Here is a 12,961-nt window from a genome sequence, read left to right on the forward strand (position 1 = left end):
TAAAAAAGATGTATCTCCAGCAATAATTAAAACTTGAAGGAGTGAAACTTTGCATTCTAAAAATTAATGCTCTGTGCCAGAGAGGAGGTTGTTTGGCAGCAAATAAGACTTATAACACTGCTAAAGTGTACTCACACTGGGATGGATCAACCTTTACTATTTTGGCAGGCTTGGTCTAGATCTATGAAGTACTTATAGGAAGCCTTATGTATTTCAATGGGGAGTCAGACAACGAGATGCTGTTTTCAGGAAGGTTTTGAAGAAGCAACACATTTTGGACAGCAACTTCCCAATTTCTGCCTTTAACTGACCACATCGACTTGCCAGAAGTTGCTGTTCAAGTTGCACTGAGCAATGTTATCTGGTTGTTATTTTAACTACAAAATCTGGCCAATAGGAGGAGCATACATTGTTTCTATGCAGGAACCTAGGCAGCTGACATCTGTCCCAATTGCTTAAGTTTGCACTATAATATGAACAGAAAGCATGGCCCTGATTTTGTGGTTAGTGACTTGCTGTTTACGTCATTGACAGCTGCCTGCAAAGTCTTGACTGGCTATAGAGCACAGATTTCCTCTAATCCATCGCCCTCTACAGGGCATCCATGGTGTCTATGAGTAGGGAAAGAATCAGCAAGGCTCTTCAACCAATCTGATTGAAGAACCCTCTCTGATGAGACACAATATTAGTGTAGTAATTGTATCCTCTATTCTCCCCAGTATCCTGGTCAATATTTGTCCCTCAATCAACATCAGCAACAATTGTCTGGTCATTATCTCATTGCTGCTTGCAGCACCTTCCTGTGTATCTATTGGCTGCCACAACAGTGACTACACTTCAAAACCAGTACTTGATTAATTGCAAAGTGTTTTTGGGAGATTGTGAAGTCATGAAAGGTACTTTATAAATGCAAGTCTTTCTCTTTCCCCCTCTTTTTCTCCTTTTCTTTCTCTCTGCTAGTGATTCTACCCTCTGTCAGAAAGTACATGTGGACTTGACTGATGTGGACTGTGAACTGTGATTCTTAACGTTACAGTTTTATTGCAAAAGTACCACATTTCCCCTAGTGAACACAGGTGAAATTATTTTGTTATAAATACAATATAGTGCTGCACATGTGCATTGCTAGCCAATGGGAGTGTAAAGATGATATAATTGTGGCAGTTGCAGCTTTAGACATGTGGATAGCCCCAGCTTCAGAGGACCCCCACCCCCATCTCATCCAGTCTGCTGGCAAATGCTACAGTGCAACAAATAATGCATTATATACAAGTGGGCAAATTACCTGGGTTCAGACCTGATGATTGGCACATGCAATGGATTTGATTGGTTAGAGTTCTGGACCCTGAACTTTCTAATCCCCAGAACTGGAGTCCGTACTGTAAGGAGTTCAATGACCTAACAAGGATAGGAAAGATGCCTTGGGTAACCCTAGGTACCAGGATGTTCATCTTCCTTGAAAAGTAAAACTTTTTTTTCGTTCTTTCATGGGATGTGGCATCACTGTTAAGGCCAGCATTTGTTGCCCATTCCTAATTGCCCTTGAGAAGGTTAAGGTCAGCTGCCTTCTTGAACCATAGCAGTTCATCCAGAGTAGGTATACCCTCTGTGCTGTTAGGAAGGGAGTTCCATGATTTGACCCAGCAACAGTGAAGGAATGGTGATATAGTTCCAAGTCACAATGGTGTTGACTTTGTGGGGAATTTGCAGGTGGTGGTGTTCCCATGCACCTGCTGCCCTTGTCCTTCTAGGTGGTAGAGGTTGCGGGCACTGTTGAAGGAGGCTTGGTGAGTTGCTGCAGTGCATCTTGTAGATGGTACACGCTGCTGCCACTGTGCCTCTATGGTGGAGGGAGTGAATGTTTAAGTTTGTGGATGGGGTACTGATCAAGCAGGCTGCTTTGTCCAGGATTGTGTCGAGCTTCTTGAGTGTTGTTGGAGCTGCACTCATCTAGGCAAGTGGAGAATATTCCATCACACTCCTGACTTGTGCCTTGTAGATGGTGGAAAGACTTTGGAGAGACAGGAAGTGAGTTACTCACCTCAGAATTCCCAGTCTCTGACCTACTCTGTAGCCACAGAAGACCAGTTCAGTTTCTGGTCAATGATAACTCTCAGAATGTTGATAGTGGGGGATTCAGTGATGGTAATGCCATTGAATGTCAAGAGTAAATTGTTAGATTCTCCCTTGTTGGAGATGGTCATTGCTTGGACCTTGTTTGGTGCAAATGTTACTTGCTACTTATCAGTCCAAGCCTGATTATTGCCCATATTTTGTTGCATATGGAGACAGACTGCATGAGTATCTGCCGAGTTGTGAATGGTACTGAACATTGTGCAATCATCCACAAACATCCCCACTTTTGACCTTATGATGAAGGGAAGGTCATTGACGAAGTAGCTGAAGATGGTTGGGCCTAACGCATTGCCCTGAGGAGCTCCTGCAGTGATGCCCTAGGATTGAGATGATTGACCTCAACAACCACAGCTATCTTCCTTTGTTCTAGGCATGACTCCAATCAGTGGAGACTTTTCCCCTGATTTCCATTGATGTCAATTATGGTTGGGCTCCTTGATGTCACACTCAGTCAAATGCTGCCTTGATGTCATGGGTAGACACTCTCACCTCATCTCTTCAATTCAGCTCTTTTGTCCATGTTTTGACCAAGGTCCAAATTAGGTCAGGAGCCAGTTGCCCTGGAGAAACCCAAAGTGAGCATCAGTGAGCAGGTTATTGTTGTGTAAGTGCACTTGATAGCACTGTCAGTGACACCTTCCATTACTTTGCTGACAATTGAGAGTAGACTGATGGGTTAGTAATTGACCGAATTGGATTTTTCCTGCTTTCGTGGACAGGACATACCTGGGCAATTTTCCACATTGTCAGGTAGATATCGGCATTGTAGCTGTACTGGAACAGCTTGGCTAGGGATGCGTCTAGTTCTGGAGCACAGGTCTTCAGTATTGCAGCCAGAATGTTGTCAGGACCCATAGTCTTTGCAGTATCCAGTTTCTTCAGCTCTTTTTTTATAACGTGGAGTGAATCAAATTGGCTGAAGACCTCAGGAGGAGGCTGAGATGGATCATTCACCTGACACCTCTGGCTGATGGTTGCAAATGCTTCAGCCTTGTCTTTTGCACTGATGTGTTTAGTTCCTCACCTTTGAGCGTGGGGATATTTATGGAGCCGCCTCCTCTGGTTAGTTGTTTAATTGTCTGCCACCATTCACAACTGGATGTGGCAGGACTGCACAGCTTAGATCTGGTCCATTGGTTGTGGGATTGCTTAACTCTGTCTATCGCATGCTGCTTATGCTGGTTGGCATGCAAGCAGTCCTGTTTTGTAGCTCCACTAGGCTGACACCTCATTTTTAGGTATGCCTTGTGCGATTCCTAGCTTGGTCTCCTGCATTCCTCATTGAACCAGGGTTGATCCCTTGGCTTGATGGTCATGACAAAGTGAAGGATATGCCAGGCCATGAGGTTACAGATTGTGGTTGAATACAATTCTGTTGCTGCTGATGGCCCACAGCACCTCATGGATACCCAGTTTTGAGTTGCTAGATCTGTTCTGAATCTATCCTATTTAGCATGGTGGTAGTGACACATAACATGATGGAAGGTATCCTCAGTGTGAAAGCGGGACTTCATCTCCAGAAGGACTTTGCAGTGATGATTCTTATCATTACCGCCATGGACAGATGCATCTGCGACAGCTGGATTGGCAAATACAAGGTCTAGCAAGTTTTTTCCTCTTTTTGGTTCTCTCGCAACCTGCTGCAGAGATCTCCTTCAGGACTTGGCCAGCTTGACCAGTAGTGGTGCTACTGAGCCATTCTTGGTGATGGACATTGAAGCCCTCCACCCAGATTATATTCTGTGCCCTTGCTACCCTCAGTGCTTCTTTCAAGTGGTGTTTAACTTCGAGGAGTACTGATTTATCAGCTGAGGGATGGCGCTAGGTGAGAATCAGCAGGAGGTATCCTTGCCCATTTTTGATCTGATGGCATGAGACTTCATGGGGTTGAAAATCAATGTTGAGGACTCCTAGGGCAACTCCCTGTTGATTGTATTCCACTGTGCCACCACCTCTGGTGTCTGTCCTGCTGGCAGAACAAGACATACCCAGGGATGGTGATGGTGGTGTCTGGGACATTGTCTGTAAGGTATGATTCCGTGAGGATGACTACATCAGGCTGTTGCTTGACTCGTCTGTGAGACAGCTCTCCCAATATTGGCACAAGCCCCCAGATGTTAGTAATGAGGACTTTGCAGTGTTGACAGGGCTGGGTGTGCCATTGTTGTTTCTGGTGCTGAGGTACACAATTAACTCTTCACCTGCACTCTGTTTAAAGGGGGCACTAACTAATGATCTTATAATATGAGTAGCCATCTTGCCTAATACTACTTACCTGCCTGCAAAACCTTAAAACCAGGTAAGTGCCTGCAAACCCATGCCGTCCTGTGGCATTCCCTGTGAAGCATTTTTCCATCTCCTTAATTTCAAGCAGTTAGGTTTACTCAGTTTCAGCCATTCTATCATTTTCTGCAGATCCATCACAACAATGAAGAATAGAGTTTGAAGAAGAAGGGATACAGAGCTTCTTCCTTGTTGTCTGTGATGTTGAATGTGGGGAGATGGAGAGAGAGTTGGTCCTTTGAATAACCTCTTGTCCCATGTTCTTCTGCTGCAGTTCCCTCAATGATATTCCACATCCAATACTTTCACTCAGCTTACAGTGAGGAGGAACTAGTTATTGTTAGTGAGAAGTGGCACTGCATGATCCAAAACGTGAGAGAGCTGGAGCAATGAGGAAGGAGTAAAGAAAAGCTACTACCCAACAGAGGCCAAGGTAAAGGTTGCCTTTGTCTTTGGAAATTAGGGACACAGGATATATGGGGAAAAGTATGTGAAATGAAGGATGTTTGAAGAACAGCACGCCTTTGTACAAGATCTGAGGTCAGTCACTATGCATCCTCAGAGCCTGACCTCAGTTCCTACACATCAGCATGATGTTCTTTGAACATTCTTTATTTCATGTTATTATCCATGAATTCTGGTTGGTTGTAGCAGACAGAATAGAAATCCTGTATGTTTTCTTCCAGAAAGTGGAGTCAGTGTTGCCATTTGAGGTTTTCAGTATCTGGTATCTGCTTTTAGCACATCCCTTTAACCACTGGGGACAGAGATCTTGGCTGCATTTAAATGCGGATTGCTGAGTAGGCCTATCTGATACCGCTGACTCTCGGCTGCCTCTTGGTGTCATGTCTCTGGACTTTTTCTACAGGGAACCATGCTAGTGGTATATAGAAGGAGACAGCAGGCTGCCTGGGCACAAGCTCCAGAGATGCAGCCAGCAGTGGCTCCAGCTCAAAAACAAGCTGATATAAGAGGAGGGCTGCCTCAGTCCCATAACCCATTTATAGGACAGGAGCAGCCAATCTGCTCTTATAATACCGACCTTCTGCTGGCATCCAGAACAAACATAAGAATACAAGAAAAAAGAACATGTCTAGACACCCAGGTGACACCTGGCATAAGAATTGTTGTGTTATGGGTTCGTTTGATGTTTCAATTATGAAATTTTGAGACTTGTGTGTTCAAACATGAACCATTTATTGTTAACCTTTAACTATGTACAGATCCCATTTAATGTCATGCATGGTGCTGCTGCCATGTAAGTAGGCTGCCTCTAGACTCTTCTCTCAATCTATTACCATGTACACTATACATCATACCATAGGTGGTGCAATTCTCCAGTCCCATGTTAACCCTTGCTCTGCCAAGCACCCTTACATTACAATGACTTGCAGACACATACAACATCATACAACAACCCCTCTTCTCAAAAGGAAATTTTCCTCCCTTCCAACAGAGTATAACTAGTTGTAATGATGAAGGGTCATATGGACTCGAAACGTCAACTGTGTTCCTCTCCGCAGATGCTGTCAGACCTGCTGAGTTTTTCCAGGTATTTTTGTTTTTGTTCTAGATTTCCAGCATCCGCAGTATTTTGCTTTTATATTATTGTAATACAATCTTTACTTGCTATTCCTTCTCTCCCACCCTAAGTCTCTGACTTTTAAAATCAGACGGTCTTGTGGCCTGACAGTTCTTCCATGCCTTGATCTGTTACGTTTGGAGGAACGGCGCAGTAGTATTCTGTGATTCTGGTACTTGGTTATCTCCCTTTGATTCATCGTTTGTGCTCCCTTGAGTTACGTTTCTTTTTATTAATAATCCGTCTGCTTTTTTTGGACACTGTGGGTTTGTTCCATTCCTTCCGAAGGGAATGTGCACTCTGTTCATTTCTAGAGTGGGACTGAATTTACTTTTTCCGTGATGCCTGCCATGATCGTACTTGGCCTGGATGTTTTGCAAATGGAACCTTCATTTCCACTTCTTTCACAACCTCAGCTAAACATTTGTCTGCTGTTTTATTTTCAAATCATTTTGCAAGCTTATGAATCTTTTCACTCAGCTCAGCTTTTTCTTCTACTAGTTCGTTGCGCTTCAGTGTCAGATTTACATTTTCTGATCTTATTTCTGTATTTCCTTTCTCTGGCTGCAGTAGAACTTTATCCTTGACTTTCATTTTGGTTTCACTGTTGGCCAGGCCTGTCTCCGGTGAAGTCTTAACTTGTTTCAGTTCTGTAATTGTGTTACTCATGGCTTCATTATCCGCTTGCAACTTCAAAGTTCTATGGCTCCTCCTTTCAATGTCTCCTCATTTTCATTCAACTGCTTTTTCAGCTCTTCAGTCTGTTTCTTGTAGCTTTTGGCTTCCTCTGGAATGTGGAACATTGCTGAGACTTCTCTGCCAATTGGTTCTTCAGTTTGTTCAGGTGATGTTAAATTCATTTTACTTCTCTTTGTAATTTTCCAGAGGGATAAACTTTTACCTAAGGGATTCTTGTAGCACGTGAAGGGCTTCCAACATGTTTTCCTTTCCTTTGCAAAACTCACTTGCTTCATTTTGCGTTTTTCTGTAATTCAGTAGCGTCTCCTTGAGTTTCTTCTGCTGTTCTGCCATCCTGCTGTTTAAGACTGTCTTCATTTCTTCATGTTGCTGAATGCTCATGCATTCCTTTTGCATTTGATCTTGTAGGACAATCAGCTATTCTGTCAACTGTTTTTTTTCTTGCTAGCCTCTTGCCAACTCACTCTGGGCTTCAGTGCATTGTTTCATTGCTACTCATAGTTCCAATGCAGCTTTTTCTGAAGTAATATTCAACGTCCTCTGTAGCTCCTCATATTTTTCCATGTCTACATATACAAGGAGTTTTTCAGGATTGCAACTTTTCTGTGTGCTTTTTCTGCTTACCGTTTTGCTTGGTTGTGTATTTGGTTGAGTTTTCCCAACTCCCGCTTTGATTTGCCAACTGTGGAATTAAGGGTCATTATTTCCTCCTGATACCTTCATGCATTTGTGTTATATTCCGTTATTCATGGTGATTACCGTCATACAGGTAACTGTGGACTTTAATTATCTAATTACAGACTTGCATGATTATATATGGGCAAAAAGGTAGATTTGATGCTTTAGGATAGATATTCGATGTTCAAGTGTTTAGTGAGCTGAACTCGCAGCATTCACTGAGGAGTCTTTTGAGTGACTGATATCCTCATGCTCTTTTTTATGTAGTTATTTTTCCAAAGCATCTGGAACCATCTCCTTCAGAGTGTCCAAATCCAGGCCTTAATCATCACCTTAACACTTGGGATTATTCTTTGTTTTTCTCTCCATCTTTTCTGATACACATGTCCCTCCTGTAACTTGGGACTAGAATTATAAATAGAAGGATAATTTTAACCTAACCAGCAGAGCAGGAAAGTGATGGACTTCAATGGAAAGTAAAGCAGGATGTGAAACATGCAGCCCTCCCAATACCTTCAGGTGAATTCAGTTAAAAACGCCCCTAGGGTGGGTCTACTGCCAACCCCCTTCTTGGGTTCAATGGTGCCAGTCTTTCCCAGCAGTGGATTTTAGGCCTCTTACATGCTGGAGTAGACTCTCACTGCCCAATATCTATGCAGTAGCATAAAAGGGCATGACAACAGTGTGCCATAGTCGAGCTGAACTAGATTTGTGTGTCTTTCCCACTTGTCCTGCTGCAATCGTTTTGAAAGTAAATCAGGGAAACACTTGTCAAGATGAAGTCAGTAATGAGCTGTTAAGCTGTTTCATTCCATAAGTGCACATACAATTATGAATAAACTCATTTAGTGCAATCAATACAACTTGTCTTTATATAATAGAAGATGAACAGGTCACGCATCCTGACATCAATGTTTCATCTTCCTTGACTGAAATAGAGTAATTATTAATTATTTTGCTGCATTCTTCTGAAGCTGAAAAACCTGATATTGCAGCTTCAGACCTAACTGCTTTCCTTTGTCTTGTTGTTATTAATCATTCTGTTTAAAGCCAGAAGGAACCAGGTACTTCCCAACATAATCCATGCGAGATATTTATTAATTGCTGTGTACAGAGGTGAGGAGAATTTTTTTCTCTCAGAGTGTCGAGAGTCTTTGGAACTCCCTTCCTCAAAAAGCAGAGTCTTTAAGGCAGAGATAGGCAAGGGGGTAATAGGTTATCGGGGGTAAGTGGGAATGTGGGGCTGAGGTTACAATCAGATTAACCATGATATTATTGCATGGCAGAGCAGTCTCAAGGGGCCGAATGGCCTACTCCTGCTCCCAATTCGTATTTTTGTATGTAAGCTAACCAATTACTCTTTACACACAGTCGATGGGTAAATATCAAGGGTTTGGTTTCATTAGAAATTAGAAACTACAAATCATTTCTCTTTGGTGGGGGGTATGGGTTGGGAGGGAGGGGGTAGTGGGGAAATGGTCATAAGTCCTGAAGTGTAACAACAGGCCTTAAAGAGATTAAAGTTGAACAGAACTGAAGGGTGCTGACATCTTTGGATGTCATCTCTGGCCCTTCCACCAAGATTCAGCACCTTCAGGAGGAGAGGAGGTAATTGAGGTTGGGCGAGGAGAATGAATGTATAACTTTGGGGTAAATTTTGGTCTTCAACACTTGGGAGATAATTTAGCGATTCAGAATGACTGCATGTTTTAGAACCAGCCTATTTTTCATTCCATTGGTATTAAACAAAATAAAAATTGGATGGATTCTATAAAGGAACAAACAATCCACTTTGACAGATTACCTACCGCCCAGGTGGCAAAGGCCAAAATTTATAGCTACTGTATATTTATTTCCGTATCCTTTTTGCTAGCCTTGTTGCGCTAATTCAAATATTTGACAAAATACTGGTACAAAACCAGACAAAATATTATAGATGAGCATGAGTAGCTACTACTAAGTTTACCATGTGAAAGTGGAGATGAGGAAAATCTGCATTAACAGTTGAAAGGAGTGAAGCCAATCCAAATGCCAGTCAGATTTCGTTGAGTGTGATGACCAAATTGGTGAGCTAGAGATGAAAACATACTCATCACCACAATGCTTTGTGTGTCAAGCTGTCAAAAGTCAGACCAAACAATCTGTGGATCTCTGCAGCAGCCAAGGTTAGGAATCCGTCATATTGTTGGTTTTCAGACATGTTTCACAGCTTTGGTATGTTGGCTTTAATGCACTTTTTTCATAATGACTCACCTATGGGACTGATTTTTAAAACAAGCGAAAGAAATTCTTATCTTATATCTTAAGCATATCTTAAGAATAACAAATAGTGGGGTTTGGTTACAGTATTGATATCAAAACCATTAATTTTTCAATGAAATGGTGTAGGTACCTGAAGGTTAAATGGCTAAAAAAATGTAATGACTTTCCCAAATAACACAGTTATGTTCCAGGCTTCACTATCATTTGATAGTGTTGCCTTGAAACCATAATCTTGCCCCGATCCTAAAGCTTTTGTCCTCCAATTTCTGCAATTCCATCTTGAGACCTGACTGTGTTAAAAATCATTAATAGCTGCACTTATACAAAATATAACACTATATTTTACAACTCTTTACAGTGGATAGGCTCAACAAGCTTGTACAGGTCTTCCAGTATAGTCCAAACATTTGGTTTGGCCTTCAGTCTGGGATTCTTTTGCAGATGTGCGGGGGAAGGGATGGAAAATTACTTGGGGATTTATTCCAACAACTCACAATCTTAATGTGCACCCTTCCCTATTTCCCACAGAATAGGTATGACAAAATAAATACCCATCCATATGTGTGTGGGCATAGTTAGGAGCAGATGCAAATGAGAAAAATATGTCCTCTTGATGTAATTCTTGTTATTTTCCTCTTTACAATGCTGGATTTCAGGGGTGCTTGTTGGTCCTTGGTGTTCAGTGTCGCTATGGTGACGGAGACCAACCACAAGTTAATTATTGCTGACGGGGCCCATGTGGCTCCTCACACAGCAACAAATTAGACAGGCAGAAGAGAAAATCTATCTTTTTTTTTAAAAATGTTATTCCTTTTCTAGGCAGCACAGAAGCTGCTTTCACCACTTTCACTCCACCCCTAATCTTATGGAATTCCCCAGCAGTGGCATTCATTCCGATGACCCCTCTCCCCTACCCCAGTCTGGAAACTGGTCTAGATCAGGTCATGGCTCTTTGATTAGTTGAAGTCCCTTGAATCTCCTACATGGTTCTCTCTGTAGCCTGCTTATTCCATACCAATCTTCTCCACTCTCACCTGCCTTTTCTACCAGCTGTACATGTTTGCTCCCAACATTGACAGTCACAAGGCCCTTCTGCCCAAAGCAGTGGTCCTCAAAACAATCAAAAAAAGTGCAACCAGTTCTTCTCCTGACAAACTCCTCCGTCCCTTTAAGAATGTCAGTACTTAAGATTCTCCACTCGCTGGGTGAAGCACCAAGCTCTCTCTGCTTACTTATAAAAAAAAAGGACGTTAATGTAGTTGTGTAAATGAGTTGAGTTGACCCCTGCCCCAGACTCCAGTGGAGTTGGGCTTCCACTCAGTCAGTGTGAGTGTTTCCAGGAGCAGAGTGAGGGCCTTTTTTTTTTGGTTTTGTTACCCTGATTGGAGAATTGGACCTAAGCTCTGTTTGAAACATTGTTGAACGGTATAAAACAAATCTTTGGTCACAACATTTTTTAAAAAAGCAAATAGCACCTATTTAGCGTGTAGCTGGGTCTAAAAGTTAAAGTTCTATGAGTTTGTGAGTGGGAAGATGGGTCCTCCCTAATACTTGCCCCGATGGAGATGCTATTGCTTTTCACTATTGAAAAATATGCCGAATTGGATAGGAATTCAGTTAAAGCAGGAGAGATTTTATAAATCATTTCAAATTGGCAGAAAACATATTTTTAAACTGAAAATGCTGAATGGTTCATGGGTGAGTAGCAGTCAGCCATCATCAGCTTATCTACAACTGCATTGTGCTTAGCATATGACAGCAGATAACAGATAGTTATTTTCCCCCCTTCGAATCCACTGAAAACAAGGAAGAATGTTATTCCTTCTAACAATGCAAAGCAGTGTCCATGATAAACAGCAATAACAGTTGTCAAAACACATTGGTTATGAGTCAATATAAATTCTGTGAAATGCAGTGGGAGAAATGAACAGTTAATAATATTTCAGCAGAGGACCCAAGGGATTAAAAAAAAACAAACTACTTGCTTTCTGTAATCCTCAAAGTCACCTCACTGCTTATAACGAAGTGTAGCTCTGGTACGTGAAAACCCATGTAGGATTAGGGAGAAAAACCATTTCTGTTATAGCTGCAGATTCTCAACTCCCAAATTGCTGTTCTGGAAGCTGCTAATGTTTGAAGAACACATTCTTTCAATGCAAGGCTATACCAGAAATTATTGCTTAGCTGACAGCCAATCAGATTATAAGATTCTAAAGGACTATTTCCTAATATAGAACCGACTGTGAAATAAATGTTCACCTGGGTTGGTTTCTGCAGTTGTGTGTTCCAATTTTCCCCTATCTTTTAAGCAACTGATTTCTATATTTATCATGGGCAGTAACAGTATTGAAAGTTTTAGTTTTGTGGCAGTGAATGCACACAGGGCAGGTCTTACCCTTGGATGTGTCAACAAAGTGAGAAACTGAGAAGCCCTGGCACTTTCCCACACATAGAATAAACCTAAGGACAGGCTGCTTCTTATTCCCTCTGCCCTCTCTAACCCCATCCCCCACCGCCAAAGGTGCTCATAGCAACCAGTTGCAGAGCAGGATTAGCTGACTCCATGGAACACCTATCCCAATAGCAAGGGTTTGAGGTTGGTAGCTATTAGAACTGTACTGGAGATACGATGACAACGGCAAAATATGTTAAACTATAGATTGTGCAAATTTTACAGTTTTGTTGACCATCAAGAGTCCATTGGAGTGATTTCCCTCGATACTTTAGGTGTTAAAGAAACTCCAAGGTAGCCCAATTGGTGTTTTTAACCTGAAACACTGGTTCAGCCCACAATTCATGCAAGATGCCATCTTGGTGAAGGAGTTGAAGCATTCATTAGGAACAGGTGCCCGAAGGGTCACTAAGGATCTGACTGACAATTACGCTGCCTCTTAACCTTCATTAAGGAGGCTGCATGGTATTATGGAAGCTAGCACTTGAACTAATGCCCTCTGCTAACAGTGACCAGCTGCTTGGGAGTAAACAAGTTGTTGATTCATTAGCGATTTCGAGCACTATTTAAAGATATATTACTTTATACTGATGGAAGTTTGAAGAGGAGTTTATTCCCCCTTTAGCTGTCCCCCGTGGTTGTCAGGAGGGATTGGGGTAGGACATGCAATCAGTCAGAGCAGCACCAGTTGCTGTCGAGGCAAGGGTCATGCAGATTACTCCCCTCTCCCTTTGCCCCCTGCAGGTACATTCCACCTCCATCAGGAACTCCAGTGTCATGTCCGAGAATCTATGGGCTCCCTCCCTTGGTCCCTGAGCCATCCTGAAACGTGGTTCTATGTGTTAACCAGAGCACTCAACACCTTCAAT

This window comes from Cetorhinus maximus, chromosome 20 (assembly GCF_964194155.1).
Source record: "Cetorhinus maximus chromosome 20, sCetMax3.hap1.1, whole genome shotgun sequence".
NCBI classification, from domain to species: Eukaryota; Metazoa; Chordata; class Chondrichthyes; order Lamniformes; family Cetorhinidae; genus Cetorhinus; species Cetorhinus maximus.